Source organism: Triturus cristatus, chromosome 6 (genome assembly GCF_964204655.1).
Source record: "Triturus cristatus chromosome 6, aTriCri1.1, whole genome shotgun sequence".
Classification (NCBI taxonomy): domain Eukaryota; kingdom Metazoa; phylum Chordata; class Amphibia; order Caudata; family Salamandridae; genus Triturus; species Triturus cristatus.
The window spans coordinates 774,149,030-774,171,090 of record NC_140589.1 but is presented as its reverse complement, the minus strand read 5'-3'; the positions used below and the strand labels follow the sequence as shown (position 1 = coordinate 774,171,090).

The window sequence follows — 22,061 nt, the reverse complement described above, 5'->3', positions numbered from 1 at the left end:
TGTTTAATGGGTGTAAATGCGAGCTACACAATAAACAGGATGCAGTCTCTTAAGTTGTTGAGGAGCACCCTGTTGCATTTATTTGGGAAACGCAGCAACATCCGATAATATCCTGCAGTGCCTATAAGGCACCAACCTCACCTCACACATCGGGCCGGCCAGGAGAGTCATCTGGGCTAAGAATTGGGTTTTGGGAGGCAGCTGAACAAACATAAACTGGACCGTAGCGGTGTGTCTCCAGGCCTGGGGCACCATTGTGTAAGTGGAGGAGGAGCCTATGGCGAGTTGCGGAGGCCACAACTCAGAGAATTGCCTGAAAGAGGTCCTGCCGGTTATGGGTGCGGAGAAACGTCTGCGGAGGAAGCATAGATGATTCCCAGGCCAGCTGATCGTAACGTGTAAGACCTGGGGCCGCATTTGGTGGCGACGCAGCACAGACCAGGACCTTCCCGGGCAGGTAGGCCCACGGCATTGAAGGGGGGGTTTACCAACGGACAGCTCTGAGTGCAGGGGCTCGGAAGGCCCCATCCAGGACTCGGGAGAGTTTGAATCCCAGACTCTAATGCCTATCATAGGAAACGAGGGCAGAAAATAACAGCGGATCCCTATACAAGGGAGAAGGCGCACCAAAGGAGACATACCCTAGTAGCTCACGCCGGCTATATTAAATAAACATGCCTGCATTTACTGGACTAACGGTTGCCCTGCAGAGACCGGCAAGCTGGTAATGAGGTGACAACAATTACGAGGATTATCACTGCCCCCACGAAGTGCTACATATCCAATTCTTGCAAGGGGAGCTAAAGTTACCTGGTGCCTGCTGCTTCGCTATTTTTCCCTTGCTGCCACCGCCAGGAGAGTCATTTGGGCACCCCAGAGTCCTAGTTCCGGCCGTGAGTGAGGACAACGTGCAGAACTACAAGCCCCAGCAGCGCGCACACCGCCAGCGCCTTCCCCAAGCGCCGGGAGGCGCTTAAGAAGACTGTAGGGCTCCCGCAGCACGGGGCCGCACGCGGGCGTGCCCGGGCCAAGGGCGGGCCCATCTGCTCCCGTCAGTGGCCGAAAGAGGCCAGGCCAGGTCCCCCCTAAGACTTCGAAGGGGAGCCAAACAGATCCCAGGTGAGTGGCCCACTCCAAAACTACATTAAGGTCAGTGGCATAAAGCCCGAGGCACAGTTCACCACTGTGTATCTACTTGACTTGTCTGTAAAGATGGGGAGGAGAGCAGGGGTGGGGAAGCCCAACGCAGTACCAGCTCAGCCGGCCTCCTCCATCCAGCAAACATCAATAGACCGGATGCTTCAGAGAGCGATTGGCGTTGTGGCAACCGAGATTGAACTAACGGAAAGACATTTATCTCTCACACCGAACCTTGCCTCACCCCCTAGCCCCCTTGATAAAACAGGATCCCCTCTGGCCACGGACCAGGAACACCCCCCCTGTGACATAAGAACCCAAGCAGCAAGCAGGGCGGAAGATCCATATCCAGGGAGGGCCTGCCCCAAAAAAGGGAATGCTAAATCTACTGCACCCAGGGGGTCCAAACACAAAGCTCCAGCCCGAGGCTCCGGGTGCATAAGGAAGAATGATCAAAGACTATCACCCAAAGGAGGCCCAGAACAGCCAGCATGGGTCATGGATGTGGTGGTGGACATGCAGGTCCAAGTAAGGACAATAGTGAGGGACAAACTAAAAAACTTATGAGATCAGGTGGATAGTCTTGCAAAACTGGTAGAACCCTGGGTGGATAGGACTGAGGTGATTTTGAGGGAAAAGGAATCTGTTAACGCAATGCTCCTCACAAGACCCGGCCCCCAGCACATAAAAGACATCATGACCCTTCATAATAAGACATTACAATCCAACCAGGGAAATGAGGCAAAGCGTCCCAGCAGCCCTAAGGGGGTGGGGAAAGGTATTAGCAACCCAGAAAAAGAGCAAAAGCATGGGGTGCAGAAGGGAAAAGTCAACGTTACAGGGGCAGCTAGAACCCCTGTGAGCCACCCTAGTGGAGAAAGGGCTAGGCAGAAGAGCACACCACAGGAGGGACCCCATGTGGTAGAGACAGCCCTCCCGAGTATTAACCTACCCCCAGCCTCAACCTCCTATGTAATTATTCTGGCAGGCGTCCCGGAACTAAAAAAGGGGACTAGGGAATCCTATTTTGACCTAAGGAATAAATGCATACACTGGCTAATCAACAGCAAACAGCTTTCCACTAGAGACATAAATGAAATCAATATGGTTCGTAAGGTGGGGTGGGTAGGCTGGAGACCCAAAGATATTACTGCGACTGCGTTATCAACAATTTCAGGACTAGTGCAATCGTAGACTACCTCCTAAACCACAATTTTTATAGGTCTGGGAGGTCTGTCTCTAGGATACTTTCACCCCCCAGGCCAGCACCCACAAGAGCCCAGAGGAGAAAATCACCCGGGGAGGGCTAGCCAACGGAATAATCAATTATTTCCAATCTTCCAGCCACAACCATCTCCATTATACTTTAATATTCCTCTGGTCAATAGGTTTAGCCCCCTTGAGCCCCCTTGAGGCTGTGGATTGACTCAGGAAGGTAGAACCCCTATCTCAAGATCAAGCTCAACCTAGAATGCTTATTACCCAGGCATGGGGGTATGACCATTAGAATGTCCCAATAACACAATTGGTGGCTACAGCCCACCCAAAAGAAATGGGGAAATACATCTTAATAGAGGGCAAATCGAACTCAGACCATACGGGTACACTGAACCCGGACACACCCCACGATGATATGCAAACAATTAAATTAGCACCTAGGGATGCAGACCCCTTCCTAGCACCCACAAGCATACACACCCGGAAAACTAGCTTAAGCCCCACCGCCCAAGAGGCCCCCATCTTAGTCGGTAATACCGTTGATTCCTCCCCAGACGCTATCGCAGTGTATCCCCCAAGTGTAAAACTACTTTCATGGAACATAGCGGAACTAACGTCCAAGCTACAGAGCCCAGACTGGGGACTCTTCATTGAACGTCATGAAATCTGTATGTTCCAAGAAACATGGGCTAGGGACGAACCGACTAAAAAGGGATATGCAGTTTTTAGCATCCCAGCCACCCATGCGGGGAGAGGTAGACCCTCAGAGGGACTGTCCACTTGGGTTGGAGTCCATTTGGGTTGCGAGGCCAAAATTATTGCATGCCCCTCTCGTGATATCCTTTGTTTCCTGCTAACTTTTCGGTCTAAATTAAGTATTTGCTTAATAAATCCATACTCATGCCCTACACCTCGGGGCCAAGAGTCTACCACTCTTGACCAACTCAACACTCTTCTCCCAACTATACCATCAAACTGGGGAGTAATCATTGGCGGGGACTTCAATTGCCAATTTGAGCCCCTCAATGGCCTGGCAACAGGTATAACGGACAAAGAGGATCAATATTGGTCAATCCCTGAGCCTAACATTACCCCATTAACTTACTGAGAGCAAAATTAATTGGTTTAAAGACACGTTACTCCATACCACAGAACATGTGAGACTCAGTCCATGCCGTAAAGAAGGAACAAACTAGCCGGTCTTAGCTTCGTATACATGGAATCCAGACATTGCTACTTTGCCAGCAGCAGGAATGCATGCACTTTACAGAGATTTAGAAAAAATTTACAGGAATCTTACATAATACATATTGAGAACATTGACAGTAAAACCTGCAAAGGCTGCTCAGGTGGCATAACCTCAATTAGCTACTACAGGTATCAGCCTCCAAACGCTGAATGCCGCTTTGGGAAAGATTCCCACCACTCAGGAGCATAGAAAACAGCTCAGCTTGAAGCAGTTTTTCCCCATACGAGCCAGCAGGAGAAACACAGAATATTGAAAATGTGCTTGCCAATGGGAATGGCTCCCCCGATGGAAGACTGTGACACTTAGGATACAATCTTCGCTGCCGTTTATACCAGAACTCATGGTGCCCCTAAAATGGCGGTTATACCAGATATACTGAAATAAATACAGAATGAGTACGGGGCAGAGCCTGCCCTGGACCTGGGGTTTAAACTAATGGGCAAATATCTGCAATTATGTTAATTAACATAAAAGGGGCGGCAGCAGCAGTGGCTACTCGTCAACACCTGATGGAATTCACTTCTACACAGAAGGTGAGGGAATTTCCTAAGATTATCGAAGAAACATATGCTTCACTAGGTAGAGATAATCTGGGAGCCAGACCAGGGCAACTAATATTTAAGAGCAATTCTGAAAAGGATAACTCTAAGCAAACAGCCGATTCTTCCAAGAAGAAATGGGATAACAAACAAAAAAATAAACTAAAAAAAACAGTTATTGGGTGACAATATTAGAGAGCCTGACAGGTATCAGGATACTGATACATGTTCCTTTCAGGAGTAATCCGGTAAACTTTCGAAGAGAGATGGGTGGTCAGAGCACAGATCAGAAGAGCGAGTCAAGCCGAAAAGTGGGACACATCACACTTCATACTACATCATTAATCAGGAAGACTATCAAAAGACTCATAAAGCTCAATTTAAAAAGAAGAATGTAACCGGGATCAAAGTTAGAAATAGTCAGGTTACTGAGGGCTCTGCTTCTAAATGGGAAATGGACAGTGATGATGCTGGACAGAGCGACAGAAGTCACAATAGCTTGCCGGAACCTGATGGATTATCTGGCGGCAGTAGTGCTGAGTGAGTATATCACGGTGAAAACACCTGATACATGGGTAAGTATCCCACATTGTTTATACGAAATAAAGCTCCAAATGGAGGGGAACATGCCCAGACAAGTGAAGGGTCTCTTTTGGGAGCACCTGACATATGGTTATGACATTCTTTTGGATGAAAAAGATTGGCCACCTGAGTTCATCATGGAGTGCCCAATGGGGGGAGAAGTAGTTTTTGCGGCTTTCTCTGACCTCGTACCAGAAGAAGTTAAACATTCATATGTGCAAGAGTGGCCATTAGCACTAGCTCCTGCACTTTACTGAAACCATATCGGGTGGGACAATGAGTAACCTCATCACTAAATACCATAAAAATCCATTCCTCAACCAAAGAGGCAGTACCCCATTAAACATGAAGCAAAGAAACAAGACAAAGAGATTATAGATCAACTTGAGTACCAGGATGTAATAGTGAATTGCACCTCATCCATGAATGATCTCTTGTTTCCTGCAATCAAACAAACAGCATAACTTGTTCGAGATATATAAATATATAAAAAATATATATTACCCAGTGTTGGTCGTCAGTACGTAGATATAGTTAGGACCTAGTTTGGCACTGTTTGACAAATCTACACGAAATTCTCAAAATGAGTACGACGTTCAATTTAATCTCTGTGTTGAAAGTTTCCGGGTGATTCGTCAAGTGGGGGCCGAGAAAAGGGGGGTCCCAAAACGCTTTTTCCTAAGGCAATTTCCCATAGGGATTTTGAACATGACTACGGCCGAACCACTGGATGCAATTACATCAAATTTGGCAAAATGGTTGGCATGGGTTCAGAAAGCTACCTTTTGGTTACTTGGTGTTAATCCAATCAGTAGTTTTTGAGATATTAAAGGAAAAAGAAATATAGATATCTAGGGACGCAGACACTCCACGGACCCACCCGCTGTGAATCAGAAGTTCCATGTGTCACATCAAGGCCCTGATTGGATGGACACAACCTGAGGGCAGAGTTGTGGCTGCCATTTTATGTGTTGGGAAACGGTCCCTGGGACTAAAAAGCAGTGTGTAAAATAGATGAAGGGGTCAGCGTAGTGGTTCCCTGACCCCATATTTCTGTAACAGAGGTAGAAATAGTAGTTAAATTGGGTAAGAACTTGCCTAAAAACTTATCTCTTCCCACATGCAAGATTCATGAAGCCCTCACAATGCTAAGTCCAGCCCCCCTGTAACTCTGCCATGGAGCCTTGAATCTCACTGCTAATTTTAAAAAATATACACATATATACATACACACACGCACTCACAGATGCACTCAAACACTCTCACACCCAGTCACAGTCTCAGAGATATACTCAAAAAACACCAACTCATAGACTAACAGAGACACTCACACACCCAGTCACACACCCACAGAGATACTCACACATCCACTCACAAGCCCAGAGGGATACTAAAAAAACTCCCACTAATAGACTGACAGAGACACTCACACACCCAGTCACATACCCAGACAGTCAGTTATACACTCACTCACAGATGCACACAGAAACTCACACACCCACTCACAGACCCACACAGACACTCTCACACCCACTTCAAACCCATAGAGACACTCACACACCCACTCACAGACCCACAGAGATATGCGCACACCCAGTCACACATCCACACAGCTACTCAAACACCCACTCTCAGACTCACTCAGACACTCTCACACCCATTCACACACCCAGAGAGACACAAAAAAACAACCACTCACACACTGACATAGTCACTCACACACCCAGTCACACACCCACACAGCCACTCACAGACTCACAGAGACACTCATACACCCACTCATAGACCCACACAGTAACTTATATACTCATTCACAGACCTACACAGGTCCACAGAGACACTAAAACACCCACTCACAGACCCACAGAGACACTCACATACCCAGTCACAAACCCACTCATAGAAACACTCACATAACCACTCACACACCCACACATAAACTCACACACCCACTCACAGACCCACATATACAATCATAGAATCACTCATAAACCCATACAAACAAATTCTGAATGTGGTGGTATGTATTAAATGTGTGCTTCTGGTTTGTGGAATCACGATGGATCTGCGAAGTCGAGAAATGTTTTAGTAAGGTTTTAAAAAGAATAAGAACCACTGTTTGGGAAAAAAGGTGGCTCTAAAAAAAGCCTTTGTGTTTAATGGGTGTAAATGCGAGCTACACAATAAACAGGATGCAGTCTCTTAAGTTGTTGAGGAGCACCCTGTTGCCTTTATTTGGGAAACGCAGCAACATCCGATAATATCCTGCAGTGCCTATAAGGCACCAACCTCACCTCACACATCGGGCCGGCCAGGAGAGTCATCTGGGCTAAGAATTGGGTTTTGGGAGGCAGCTGAACAAACATAAACTGGACCGTAGCGGTGTGTCTCCAGGCCTGGGGCACCATTGTGTAAGTGGAGGAGGAGCCTATGGCGAGTTGCGGAGGCCACAACTCAGAGAATTGCCTGAAAGAGGTCCTGCCGGTTACGGGTGCGGAGAAACGTCTGCGGAGGAAGCATAGATGATTCCCAGGCCAGCTGATCGTAACGTGTAAGACCTGGGGCCGCATTTGGTGGCGACGCAGCACAGACAAGGACCTTCCCGGGCAGGTAGGCCCACGGCATTGAAGGGGGGGTTTACCAACGGACAGCTCTGAGTGCAGGGGCTCGGAAGGCCCCATCCAGGACTCGGGAGAGTTTGAATCCCAGACTCTAATGCCTATCATAGGAAACGAGGGCAGAAAATAACAGCGGATCCCTATACAAGGGAGAAGGCGCACCAAAGGAGACATACCCTAGTAGCTCACGCCGGCTATATTAAATAAACATGCCTGCATTTACTGGACTAACGGTTGCCCTGCAGAGACCGGCAAGCTGGTAATGAGGTGACAACAATTACGAGGATTATCACTGCCCCTAAGAAGTGCTACATATCCGATTCTTGCAAGGGGAGCTAAAGTTACCTGGTGCCTGCTGCTTCGCTATTTTTCCCTTGCTGCCACCGCCAGGAGAGTCATTTGGGCACCCCAGAGTCCTAGTTCCGGCCGTGAGTGAGGACAACGTGCAGAACTACAAGCCCCAGCAGCGCGCACACCGCCAGCGCCTTCCCCAAGCACCGGGAGGCGCTTAAGAAGACTGTAGGGCTCCCGCAGCACGGGGCCGCACGCGGGCGTGCCCGGGCCAAGGGCGGGCCCATCTGCTCCCGTCAGTGGCCGAAAGAGGCCAGGTCCCCCCTAAGACTTCGAAGGGGAGCAAAACAGATCCCAGGTGAGTGGCCCACTCCAAAACTACATTAAGGTCAGTGGCATAAAGCCCTAGGCACAGTTCACCACTGTGTATCTACTTGACTTGTCTGTAAAGATGGGGAGGAGAGCAGGGGTGGGAAAGCCCAACGCAGTACCAGCTCAGCCGGCCTCCTCCATCCAGCAAACATCAATAGACCAGATGCTTCAGAGAGCGATTGGCGTTGTGGCAACCAAGATTGAACTAACGGAAAGACATTTATCTCTCACACCGAACCTTGCCTCACCCCCTAGCCCCCTTGATAAAACAGGATCCCCTCTGGCCACGGACCAGGAACACCCCCCCTGTGACATAAGAACCCAAGCAGCAAGCAGGGCGGAAGATCCATATCCAGGGAGGGCCTGCCCCAAAAAAGGGAATGCTAAATCTACTGCACCCAGGGGGTCCAAACACAAAGCTCCAGCCCGAGACTCCGGGTGCATAAGGAAGAATGATCAAAGACTATCACCCAAAGGAGGCCCAGAACAGCCAGCATGGGTCATGGATGTGGTGGTGGACATGCAGGTCCAAGTAAGGACAATAGTGAGGGACAAACTAAAAAACTTATGAGATCAGGTGGATAGTCTTGCAAAACTGGTAGAACCCTGGGTGGATAGGACTGAGGTGATTTTGAGGGAAAAGGAATCTGTTGACGCAATGCTCCTCACAAGACCCGGCCCCCAGCCCATAAAAGACATCATGACCCTTCATAATAAGACATTACAATCCAACCAGGGAAATGAGGCAAAGCGTCCCAGCAGCCCTAAGGGGGTGGGGAAAGGTATTAGCAACCCAGAAAAAGAGCAAAAGCAGGGGGTGCAGAAGGGAAAAGTCAACGTTACAGGGGCAGCTAGAACCCCTGTGAGCCACCCTAGTGGAGAAAGGGCTAGGCAGAAGAGCACACCACAGGAGGGACCCCATGTGGTAGAGACAGCCCTCCCGAGTATTAACCTACCCCCAGCCTCAACCTCCTATGTAATTATTCTGGCAGGCGTCCCGGAACTAAAAAAGGGGACTAGGGAATCCTATTTTGACCTAAGGAATAAATGCATACACTGGCTAATCAACAGCAAACAGCTTTCCACTAGAGACATAAATGAAATCAATATGGTTCGTAAGGTGGGGTGGGTAGGCTGGAGACCCAAAGATATTACTGGCGACTGCGTTATCAACAATTTCAGGACTAGTGCAATCGTAGACTACCTCCTAAACCACCATTTTTATAGGTCTGGGAGGTCTGTCTCTAGGATACTTTCACCCCCCAGGCCAGCACCCACAAGAGCCCAGAGGAGAAAATCACCCGGGAAGGGCTAGCCAACGGAATAATCAATTATTTCCAATCTTCCAGCCACAACCATCTCCATTATACTTTAATATTCTTCTGGTCAATAGGTTTAGCCCCCTTGAGCCCCCTTGAGGCTGTGGATTGACTCAGGAAGGTAGAACCCCTATCTCAAGATCAAGCTCAACCTAGAATGCTTATTGCCAGGCATGGGGGTCCGACCATTAGAATGTCCCAATAACACAATTGGTGGCTACAGCCCACCCAAAAGAAATGGGGAAATACATCTTAATAGAGGGCAAATCGAACTCAGACCATACGGGTACACTGAACCCGGACACACCCCGCGATGATATGCAAACAATTAAATTAGCACCTAGGGATGCAGACCCCTTCCTAGCACCCACAAGCATACACACCCGGAAAACTAGCTTAAGCCCCACCGCCCAAGAGGCCCCCATCTTAGTCGGTAATACCGTTGATTCCTCCCCAGACGCTATCGCAGTGTATCCCCCAAGTGTAAAACTACTTTCATGGAACATAGCGGAACTAACGTCCAAGCTACAGAGCCCAGACTGGGGACTCTTCATTGAACGTCATGAAATCTGTATGTTCCAAGAAACATGGGCTAGGGACGAACCGACTAAAAAGGGATATGCAGTTTTTAGCATCCCAGCCACCCATGCGGGGAGAGGTAGACCCTCAGAGGGACTGTCCACTTGGGTTGGAGTCCATTTGGGTTGCGAGGCCAAAATTATTGCATGCCCCTCTCGTGATATCCCTTGTTTCCTGCTAACTTTTCGGTCTAAATTAAGTATTTGCTTAATAAATCCATACTCGCGCCCTACACCTCGGGGCCAAGAGTCTACCACTCTTGACCAACTCAACACTCTTCTCCCAACTATACCATCAAACTGGGGAGTAATCATTGGCGGTGACTTCAATTGCCAATTTGAGCCCCTCAATGGCCTGGCTACAGGTATAACGGACGAAGAGGATCAATATTGGTCAATCCCTGAGCCTAACATTACCCCAGTAAGGGCTTGGACCCCGCTAGCTCTTCAGATACATACCTTAACATTAAACTTTTCTTTGACAGCATGCAATGGACGCACTACTTCTGATAGACCGGGGAACCACACTTTTAATACCGGGTCACACATCAATTATTGATTACATCATGCTAGATACTAAGTCCTGGCATAGGGTGATAGATTTTAAAACCAGCCCCCGCCATGATACCGACCACGATGCTCTCATTTTAGAATTAGCATTGCCATGTACCATCAAGGCACAGAACAAACCCCCTACCCCATCCCAAAATATGATGCTGACTAATGGAGGGAGAAGAGTACGTTTGGCTGAAATCTCCCAATTTCAGCATAAAGTGGCCAAACTCTACCACCAAGCAATTGCATACTTCCTAACCATATCCCAACAAACAGAGTGTAAAGGAGCCCCTAATCTCCTTTTAAGAATTTCTAAAAATCGCCAAGACTTGGTTGCCTCTCTAGCTGTCTTTTTTTATCAAAATAAAAAACTAAGGGTGCCTAACAAGCCCAAGCACCAATGGTTTAACGCCAGTTGTCGAGCAGCCAAATCTGACCTAATCACTGCCATTAAAAGTAACTATAAAATAATAATTAAAGAAGCGAGAGCTGCTTACAAAGGCATTACGACAAAAGCTAAAAAACTCTGGGAAGCACAAAAATGGGAGGACGCTAGAAATGCACTAATCTCACATGACCTGAGGTCCTTCTGGAACATCATTAACACGGGCTCACAGGCTGGTAGACCGGCCATTGAATCCAACATAGATGAAGGAGTTTGGAAGGCACATTATGAATCCCTTTACACAAAGGATTAGGATGGGGAAGTAGGTACGGCAAGAGTGCCGTTACATTCGGGCTTAAGCCCAGAGGATGTCCCTCCAATCTCGGTAAGGGAAGATGCCGATGCCCTCGGGAAGATAACACCTGCAAAAGCGGCAGGGTTGGACAAGATCCCTGGCGACCTCTACCGCTCTGAACCTACCATCTGGGCTCCCTATCTGGCTACTTTGTAGAATGCCATACTACAAGGCATGGCAATCCCCACCACTTGGGCAGGGGCCGAAATAATACCAATACATAATAAAGTGTTCTCCGCTCTTGCGTGCCAATTATCATCCAATTAGCCTCATAGATGTTGGACAGAAAGTATTTGTCCGAGTCCTACTGGGGTGCCTCCAAGCTGGATGGAGGAACTCAACATTCTAACCCCTCTACAAGCCAGGTTTAGAGCTAGAACTTCAACGATTGAGCAAATATTTAGGTTACAGCTAATATATTGGAAATCTGTCTACATCAAGGGAGGTAGTCTCTATCTTATCTTTGTAGACTTAAAATCCGTTTTCGACCTGGTTCCAAGGTACAAATTATGGGCAACTTTAGCAGATATGGGAGTACCAGAATACCTGTGCCTGCAGCTAAAACGTCTTCATGAGGGTAATTTTGCTCGTATCAGATTTGGCAAGAGCGGTGAACTCTCAGGCTCTTTGCCGGTTGAGAGAGGTTTTCGCCAGGGCTACGTCCTGGCACCCACACTGTTTTCCCTCTACATTAATGGCCTAATTGACTCCTTGAATGCAGGGAAGAACATCGATGCCCCCAGGTTGGGGTAGCGCAAGATCGCAGCCCTGATGTTTGCAGATGATACGCTTCTGCTTGCAAAATCCCCTATGGGAATACAGAGGACTCTTGACAACTTTAGTGCCTTCTGCAAACATCGGGGTTTGGAGATCAAGCTGCAAAAAACTAAGTACATGGCATTCAATGTAGGCAATTCCACCCACCCCAATCCCTGCCTGGATGGCAGACCTCTGGAGAGAGTAACCATCTTTGAGTACTTAGGATTGACGCTGACTGAAAAAATGGACTGGGGAGGCCAGATTAATAAAGCAGGGTTGAAACTAACTCAAACAAGTGGGGGCATCTTAAAATTATACAGGAGTTGAACTGGAAAATTGGTTAGCCCAGTGGTAGAAATCTACAAAGTGCAGGCCAGAACTCTGGGGACACTATGCATCGGGCTTGTTAGTACGTACTGAGAATTCCTTTATTAGACAGATCATGGCCCTCCCAATTAGTACACCCTTAACACCACTCCGCTTGGACCTTGGGGTTAGACCCATTGTGGACGAGGTTGCCCTCCGGCCCCTTATTTACTGGCACTGTCTCTGGAGTACCCCCAGAACTAGCTGCTTACAGGGATGAATTGATCTGGGCCTACGAGATTCGGGGAAGATACCTTGGCTGGACTACATCAAGAACACCTGTGAGGGTCTGTGCAGGGGTAATCTATGGAGCAATGCAGAAGATACATGCCAAATAACAGCCAAAAAGTCATTGGTAGAGAGCTTTAGAGAGCTCAAGCTCAATGAGCTCGAAGGGAGAACCGCCGTCGGCCGCCTGACGACGAAATTTCTGGCAGTAAAAAACAGGTACAGTTTAGAACGGGTGCTGGATGATATCCAGCCACTCCTTCCTAAAAAGCTCAATCTACAGTTTAGATACGGAGTTCTCCCGCTGCGCTCTTTTACTAGTAAGGGGGAGGGGGCTTCTAATTAAGGGTGGGCGGGAATTTGAGAAAGTTCCTTTCGCAAAATGTCGAGAAAATTTCCGCGAACACGCGAAATTTCACGTGCTCGCAAAGATTTTGTGCTGATTATTAATGCATTACTGAATTTGACCTTCAACTCGGGCACCTGCTTTATTTATATCTGTAAGTGCTTCCTGTTGAGGTTTAAAATTTGTGAAAGGAGTATCGTGCCAGAAGGAATCCTGCCCTGCATATTTATCCAAGAAGATGCCACCGTTTTTGTGCAATACCTCTACTCAACTGGAGTACTTTCTACTGGCTAATCAGTAAGTGCGACCTTGGTGGGTACATGTATAGTGCTTTTCCTACACTACAGCTGCGTAGAGGGCCAGAAGAGTTGTCGCCAGAGACCATGTGTGTCTGTAACTTTTGCCACCGCGCCGATGGGTGCCGGGGTCCCTCGAGTGAGCTGTCCATCATAGTGGGGAAAGGGCGGGAAGACGTTGCACACCGCTGGTGTGTGGGCTGGGGCCAAACGGCGGGGCTTCTATGCAGTTCACATGCCTCTTGTTTATAAAGGGTCAGAGACCGACCAGCGCAGCAGATGAGGAGACAGAACCTCCTTGTGTCAGGAACTACACGGGGATTGCGCTCGAGAAACTCATGGATGCACAGACCTCCATCAAGGATTACAGCAAATTGCTGACGGTAGATATGGGGAGAAATCACACCTGCATAGCCTCCACCGTGCTCACAAATCTTTTGTGCTGATTAATGTGTTACTGAATTTGACCTGCAACTCGGGCACCTGCTTTATTTATATCTGTAAGTGCTCCCTGTTAAGGTTTAATTTTTGTGACAGGAGCATCGTGCCAGAAGGAATCCTGCCCTGCATATTTTACAAGAAGATGCCACCGTTTTGTGCAATACTCAACTGGAGTACTTTCTACTGGCTAATCAGTAAGTGCTACCTCGGTGGGTAAATGTATAGTGCTTTTCCTACACTACAGCTGCGTAAAGGGCCAGAAGAGTTGTCCAGCTACCATGTGTGTCTGTTACTTTTGCCACCGCGCCAATGGGCGCCGGGGTCCCTCGAGTGAGCTGTCCATCATAGTGGGGAAAGAGCGGGAATACGTTGCACACCGCTGGTGTGTGGGCTGGGGCCAAACGGCGGAGCTTCTATGCAGTTCCCATGCCTCTTGTTTATAAAGGGTCAAAGACTGACCAGCGCAGCAGATGAGGAGACACAACCTCCTGGTGTCAGGATTAATGCATTACTGAATTTGACCTTCAACTCGGGCACCTGCTTTATTTAAATCTGTAAGTGCTTCCTAAGGTTTAAAATGACAGGAACATCATGCCAGAATGAATCCTGCCCTACATATTTCCGTCCAGCCGCGGATTGCGGAAGTTTCAACATTTTCGCGTTCCGCGCGGAACGCAAAAATGTCGAAATTTAGCAATTTCCGCCAGCGGAACGGAAATTGTCGCCCACCCTTACTTCAAATGGGGGTGTCCGGCATGTAACTCCTCAGACGAAACGGAACTCCATGTTCTATTCTTCTGTAAGGGTTATAGGAAGGCTAGATCACGCTAGTTGCTCCAACTTTGCAGGAACCTGGGGTCCAGACACTGTAGCGAAGGGTTCAGGCTACTTAAATCTGATACACAAATGCCTATTGTTTTTTGTATCTCACGGTTTTTATTTACTATGTGGTGTACTCGAAGCGCCATTCTAAAAAGAATGGCTTCCCAGAATGGCATTGTTAAATCTCTATGACTGACCTTTACACCTTACCACTCTGGACATAATCTGGGTTAGTGGGAGGAATTGCATTAGGAATCGGATCATCGATTATTTTTTTTATCAAATTTTTTAATCAGTGTAAACTTTTTATGAATTTAATGTATATATTGATTGTTTTTTAATGATGCTTTTATAGAACTGGTTGCCGAAATAAAGTTTTATTATTGATTGGAAATTAACTCCATCATTTCTATATATACCATCTATGTCAAATCATAAATTATTGTTGCATATGGAGCCCATTTTGTGGTCTCTGGGGAATTCAGAAATAGTTTTAGTCACATATTTCCTGGATTTGTCTATCTGTGGAAAGAATTCAGTTGACCTCTTCCACTTCTGCAAATGGTGTAGAACACCAAGGCAATGTGGGGGAAAAGTGCCATTAATTTATCAAAGGTATACTTCATTTGGATTTCCAGCACAATCATGAGATTTGGATGTTGGAAATCCACAAAGCTTTCAATCAAAGGCAGCAATTGATGCCACTTTAATCCTCTCTGGCCAACTCAAGTAATATTCATGTTAGGCAGACCCAAATCCCTGTCAATGCCGCTGCTTCTAGCACACTCTCTGGCCCAAAACACAAAGCTATGACCCACAGTCCACACTCTAACCATTTTGATGACAAGGAAGAGTAGCATATAGTGGAAGGCTTGCGTTAAATGAGACAGTTTTCAAAATGAAAGGCAGTTGAAATTTGTGTGCAGCATCCAAATTAAACAAGCATTGGTAAATGCACTAGGCTTTGCCAATGTGATTAATAATAAGCTTTTTTATGTTGTAAGTTGTAGCTTGGTGAATAGTTGTGCAATATAAGTTACTGAAAGTCTGTTCAATTGTTATGGCTTGTTTTTTAAGAAAGGCAATATATTGTGCTGTTACTGGTGTTATTTTAAAGTGGAGAGATTAGGTAAATGGGTTAGTACTATGATTAAAAATAACATGTACCTGATAATTAGACCTGAAATTGGAGCACCTGTAGGAAGAATAGGTAAAGGGTGGATGAAAAACCAAACAAGCATAGTGTAAGCGCTGTTTTTGTCAATCCATAAAAAATATATTTAGAAATGTGTTTGTAAAGGTGTCCTTTGGTTATTGTCCATTGATAAGGTAAAAAAACAAAGAATAACAGTAAGGTTTTGAATGAGCATTTCATCAGTTGTGCAATAGAAGTGAAAGTACTTTTGATTAAAATATGTTAAAGTGATGGCCTAATTAAATGACTACCTAAAAGTTGTAATAGAAGGAGCTACACAATAAAAAATGAAGTTTTGTTAATCCCCAATAGTAGAAGTGCGCGTTAATGTTTAAAAAAGGTTTCGGGCAGGATGTAAATCATTAACCAAATGCACATGTGGGCAGTTTCCCACAGATGAAGTAGTTTCAGAATAACTTTTTAGTGTGGTTAAAGAATGTTTGAAGTTTTCACTTTGAATGTTGTTTAAAACCTGTACAGGAAGTGTTTGAAGATTCCACCAAATGACATAGGTATCAGGAAATTATCAAAAAATGTGAGATCTAAAAAAATGATTCACATGGGAAATATTTTTTGCAGAAACAATCTCTCTCAATTGCGCCCACTTCTATGTTCAAGACCATGCAGTCAAAGGTCGTCTAGCAATAAATACTTCAAACAACTGACCACCTGCTTGTTTGCTTTATCTTTGTTTGATGACTGTAATTGTTCATTCATTTTCTTAGCCTTCTCATAGACTAATTAGCTGTCTGCTCTTGCCAGAGCCTTTGAGGACACCACTTTTCATCCAAGAGTGTTCGCCCACCTACCAGTACAAGAAATTTCATGCTGTGACTTCTGAAATAAGGTAAACACAATCTAACCAATGCTCATGAATTACAAATCATACCAAAGACTGGGAACTAGAAAGCTCAGATGCTCATCAGGAAAGTCTTGATGAGTCGAGAGCTGTCACTCAGTGAATCTGTATTAGTCAGAACATGAGAGCCTTCAGTCTCACAAGGCTTCAGCTCAGAGTCGCCAAAAATAAACACAAATACTGAAGCAGCAGCGCTTAAAAAAACACAGTGCTTAGAGACCAAGAACTGCTCACTATGTACAGTTATTAAAGTACTGCTTACATTAGTACACTTTATATTTAGTCATCTGAAATCTCTCTTCTGAGCAGTTACTGTATTTTAAAATCTTCCCTTGATGTCTTACTTGAAGTTTTAATGGGTGGGTGCACTCAGTTTGGAGAAGGGGTTGCTGTCTCCCCAAATCTGTGTGCTCCTACTACAGAATGCATTTATAGAAGAAACAAGAGTAACAAAAATAGAAGAGAATGGGCAGGGCAAAGGATGTGACGTAAAGGCCAGAACTGCCGATCTTGATACCTGGGAAGCCGATTTCAAGTCTTGGCCTTGGCTCACAAGCACTATGTACAGTTATTAAAGTACTGCTTACATTAGTACACTTTCTATTTAGTTATCCAAGCACTCCTTTCTGAGCAGTTACTGTATTTAAAAAACTGCCCTTGATGTCTGACATGAAATTTTAATGGCTGTGTCCACTTAGTTTGAAGGAGGGGCTGTTTTTCTCCACAAGTCCCTGCGCTCCTGCTACAGAATGCATTTATAGAAGAAAAAAGAGTCATGAAAATAGAAGAGAAGGGGCAGGACAGAGAATGTGGTGTTATGGTCAGGACTTCCAACCTTGGAGAGCGGGATCCGGGTTTGAGTCTCAGCATTGGCTCACAAGCACACCTGAATTGCATGCTAACACAACAAGCTTAATTCACAGACATCAAAGAAAGCAGAAAAAACTGTCAGAAAGCATGCTTTAATTGTGTGCAGTCACCAGCCAAAGCAAATAAATGCTGTGCTTCCTTGAGCACATAAAAGAAGCTCCCATAAAAGTGGGGCGGATAAGAATGAGTACTTGGGCCATGGGAGACCAATAAGAGAAACACAAATGGAACAACAGGAAATAGAATGCCTATAACCAATAGAAAGGAGAAAAAGTAAAGTGACAAGCACACAGAACAATAAGAAGTGTAAGCCTGCCTTAAGATATATTAAATGCAATAGATTACACAAGCACAGCGAAAGTGCTGGGCAGGCGACAACTAAAAAGGAAAATATTTAATTGGATGGTGTAAATATGCTGGTAGCTAAAATTAGGTAGAGATTTTCAGCAGAAAGTAAGTAGATCTGTGATTGGCTCAGGAAAAAAAAAAGTTATGCTTTTTTGGATATGCTTATATTTCCAAACAGTCAACCACACCTTCTACAGTTGCACTTGAAGCTGCACATAGAAAGTGTTGTGAACTTTTGACCTACTGGTACAAGAGAGTGTTCCTGACTGAAACTAGAGAGTGTTCGTAACCGAGCCAAAGCAGTGTGTGGGGAAGGGTTCTGTAGAGACTGTACCTTCAAACGTAAAAGGAGAGTGCTTTAGACACATTCCTTATTACAGAGGAGTTATTTTCTAATCAGTGCTAGCAAAATGTGGATGCAAATTCATAGTTGTTAAATGGTTTTATCGGACTCATGTATAGATATGCGTATCTGCTGCAAAGTTACACGAGGGCCGCGCTGAGCGTCGTGACAGAGTTGCTAATCCACCCTAGACCCCTACCAAATTGGGCTTTCTTTAGAGGAGAGTTAGAAAGGGTTAACTATACTGACCATTCAGAAGTGGTATAACATAATTCAAATATGAAAGCAAGGTTGTGATTTGTTTTCTGCCTGGGTAACCCTCAAAGCAAAGTTGAAAAGGTTTACCATTAATGGTTGCTTTGTATGCGTGGTCTCCCATCTTTATGTTTAGATTTCATATTTTCAATGAGAAGATATTCTAACTGATACTGAGAAATAAATGAACAGTTAAAGAAACTCATATGACAGGTATATGAATTAGGGTGCAGTTTCAAGAAAATGTGTTTGAAAATGTATATGTGTGCATAAGGTGGATGAAACTGTCTATGATGTATAGAAAAGTAAAAGGGAATATATAATGGAGGGTACATTAAGATAACTGGGAAAAGTGCAGTGACCAGCAAACAAGGAGAAAAAATCCGCAGAGTATCAAGGTACTAAAAAAATTATGTGTTTTGGATGTACATGTACATATCTAGTTACAGTAAATACATGAGTAGTACATATTTTGGACACAATGAGAAACACAAGCAGGCAGTTATACACCAAATTAAATTTTTATAGAACTGATTCTTATCAGCATACTGGTATAGCAAGACAGTAAGTGACATACTGCAGTAAAATAGGTTTTGCGACCACCATACAGACATTGTGCAATTCATTCATAGAGATATAGAGCTAATTCTAAATGCAGAAAAAAACTTGGTTACAGAAAGATGTAGAGAAGCATAAATGCAGGTGTATAATTGCTCAATAACTAAATTAGCTACAGATATACTTTTTTTAGGAACTGTATGCCCCCTTAAACAGTCTGTCATATGATGAGAGTGATTTAGACAAATACTGTGGTACATAGACTGCAGACACAACAAATAGAGGCACTTCACACACTATTACATACACCAACACTCACTAATACAGCCAGTGATCCATCCATAGAGGTATTTACATAGCCATTTAGAGACTCATACAGTTACTAAGACAGACAGTCATACACTGAGATAGTTACTTACAAATCCAGTGAGATAGCCAGAGAGGCACTCATACAGTCACTGAGATATGTAATCAAGTACTGATACAGCTTGTCACTTATCCATAGAGTAACTCATAAACATATCCATAAAGTCATAGAACGTGTTACATACTGAATGATTGCTGCACTTACATACCCAGTTATAGTGTCAGAAAACAGCTTATAAACACTAAAGTGGTATAGTTAGACAATAAATGACACAGTGAGAAAAACACTAAACAAGCATTCACACGCTAATTAAATACATCTACTAACATACCCACTGTTACTAATTCACACTGATGCATATACTGACACATACAGGCAGACACTGATGCATACACTGACCCTCCCAGTCACTCACTGATGCACACACTGACTCACTGAGGCACACACTGATACATACATTCAGTAACCCAGCCTGGCACACAGTGATCCATACACTAACAAAGCCAGGCAGACACTGATGCACATGCTAACACATCCAGGCAGACATTGATGCATACACTTACAGAGCCAGGCACAGAGTTACACATACAACCACTCAGCTAGGCAGACACTGATACATCCACTGACACACCCAAGCACACACTGATGCATATGCTGATACACTCAGACACTCACTTACGGGGTGTATATTCATTAAAGAAATGAAAACACAAACACAGCTATTTTTTGACTGGATGAAGTGGTTCTAACAAGAACCTTTTTATAAAGTAATTTTACATTTTTTGTTGTAGTTTTATTTTTTAACGCACCTAGAAAAACAAGGTGCAAAGCTAGTCAAAAACAACTATATTAAAAGCAACAGGCTTTAAAACTAAAACACATGTGGAAAAAAGCTGGATGCAAAAACTAAAATTAGCAAGGGTGGGTTTTAAAGGCATTGATGTGGAATTCAAACTCAGTGGCATGTGGTATCTGGTACAATGGGTTGTCATACATCTTAGATTAGAACACACAATAGGACCAATGATTGTGGCTGAAGTAGAGGGAGCAGACACAGTGGCAGAAGGTGGGGAAGCCCCAGCATCAGTGCTACATGTGTGGTCCATCCTTAAATGAGCTCTCTCATGGATGGCTTTCATGTGCTTCCACATAGAGCTTGTGCCGGGGCAGGATATTTATTGGTAGCATGGGATTATTCCTTGCCAAAAATATTGCAATTTACAGTCCTTGCGGTCACCTTTTTCTCCCCTTAGGGAATTGTAAAAAGAATTGCCACACCTCATTTTCGTTCTTGGGACAAGGATTGTCATCATCTTCATTAGTGGTGGGCGGAATTAGCGAAATTCGCTTTCGCAAACTATCGCGAAAATTTTGAAAATCTCCGCAGACACGCCGGAAATATCGCGAAGACGCGGACGTTTATTTCCCGCCTGTTCGCGGTATTTTTTGCGTGATCGCGGCTTGCCAACTTACCCATGCGGTTGCTCATGGGCGCGGCCATCTTGTTTTCACTTGTCCCACCCTCCCGCGATGCTTACTTCCTGTTCCGGGTCGCGCAATGCATGCTCGCACCCGTTCGTGGTAGATATTTCCTGTTCGCGAACGCATTTACTTGTTCGCGTTGCTTTTTGCTTGCTCGGGAAGAAAATATCGCGTGAACTTGCGCATGTGATCGCAATGGGCGCGGCCATCTTGTTTTTCACTCTATTGCATGGTTCTGGGGCCTGATTTTGAATCCTCCCTGCATCTTTTCAATCCTTTGTTTGATCTTTTTTATTTATTATTTCTCTAACTATTTTCCTGCTTCTATATTTTTGGGTTTTGTCTATTTTTTTGTTTGTTTTGTCGCTACTTTTTCACTCTTTCTATTGCCTGCTCTTTATTTCCTTTACTTACTTTTCTAGTTTTATTACCTTTTCTTTCCCGCCCCGTCCCAGAACCATGTTAAAGGGTAGGGCTCGTCGCAGCCAGAGCCACGACCGCCTTCCTTGCGGAAGGTGGCACCCACAAGGGGTGCAGGCACGGGCCTTATTTGGGGAGGTGGAGTTGGCTGCACTCATTTTCTTTGTGCAGTGCCACCTCCCCTCAACCCTGGCAGCAGGTGGCAGGCCTGGGTCCGGGTATGGCCTCCGGGAGCGTCGAGAGCGGTGGGGGAAGGTGCACCGGGCAGTGTTGCGCTGCTGTGGAGTCCGGCGCACCCAGGCGCAGTTGACGCACCGGTGGTCCGACATGCTGGACCGTGAGCAGGACCTGCTGGACCTGCTAGGAGTGGAAGTCCCGGGTCTTGGTGAGTAACTATTTAATTATTACTACTTTGTGTCTGTTCTTCTGCTCTGTGTTATATTGCGAATATCTTTTTTTCTTCCAACCAGCTAGAATGTTGCTGCTTACATTCCAGGTTAATTACGTTTAAAAGTCTTCTGTGATTGTTATGACACAGGTGCTCCTCTGAGCTACTACTAATCTTACTTGTTTGCAACTTTTCGTTTGCACTCGCTTAGCATGATTCTGTAAGAGTTTATTTTAGAGAAATTAAGTTACGTAATGCTACAGAGACTCTAGTCCTTACTTTGTCCTGTCACTAAGAGATAGGGGCGGATTGATACTTAGGTTTAGGTACTTTGTATGAGTTTGTAATTTTTTAGTGGTATGCATGATGCCCCCTCAGTTACGTCACGTGCTGCCAGTACGCCAGTCTTTATTAGAACCTTTTCTAGTTTGTTCAATGAGTGGTGGTAATTGACTTAGCACTAGCAGAACATCAGCATCAATCAATCAACCCAAAATTTGGTGTATACAAAAAATGTAGT

The 22,061-nt window shown here is 45.2% G+C and overlaps 1 protein-coding gene across 2 annotated transcripts in view; it reads right to left on the bottom strand.

Annotated features, from left to right (window-relative positions):
* LOC146817853 (amine sulfotransferase-like) overlaps nt 1-22,061 on the bottom strand; it is a 369,387-nt gene that overhangs the window by 147,819 nt on the left and 199,507 nt on the right. The window contains exon 2 of one of the 2 annotated variants that reach the window (XM_085611336.1): nt 15,624-15,651. The exons of the other annotated variant lie outside the window; for it this stretch is intronic. The gene's annotated coding sequence lies outside the window, so the exon portion shown is untranslated. The remainder of the gene's footprint in view (nt 1-15,623; nt 15,652-22,061) is intronic. 2 annotated transcript variants of the gene reach the window in all.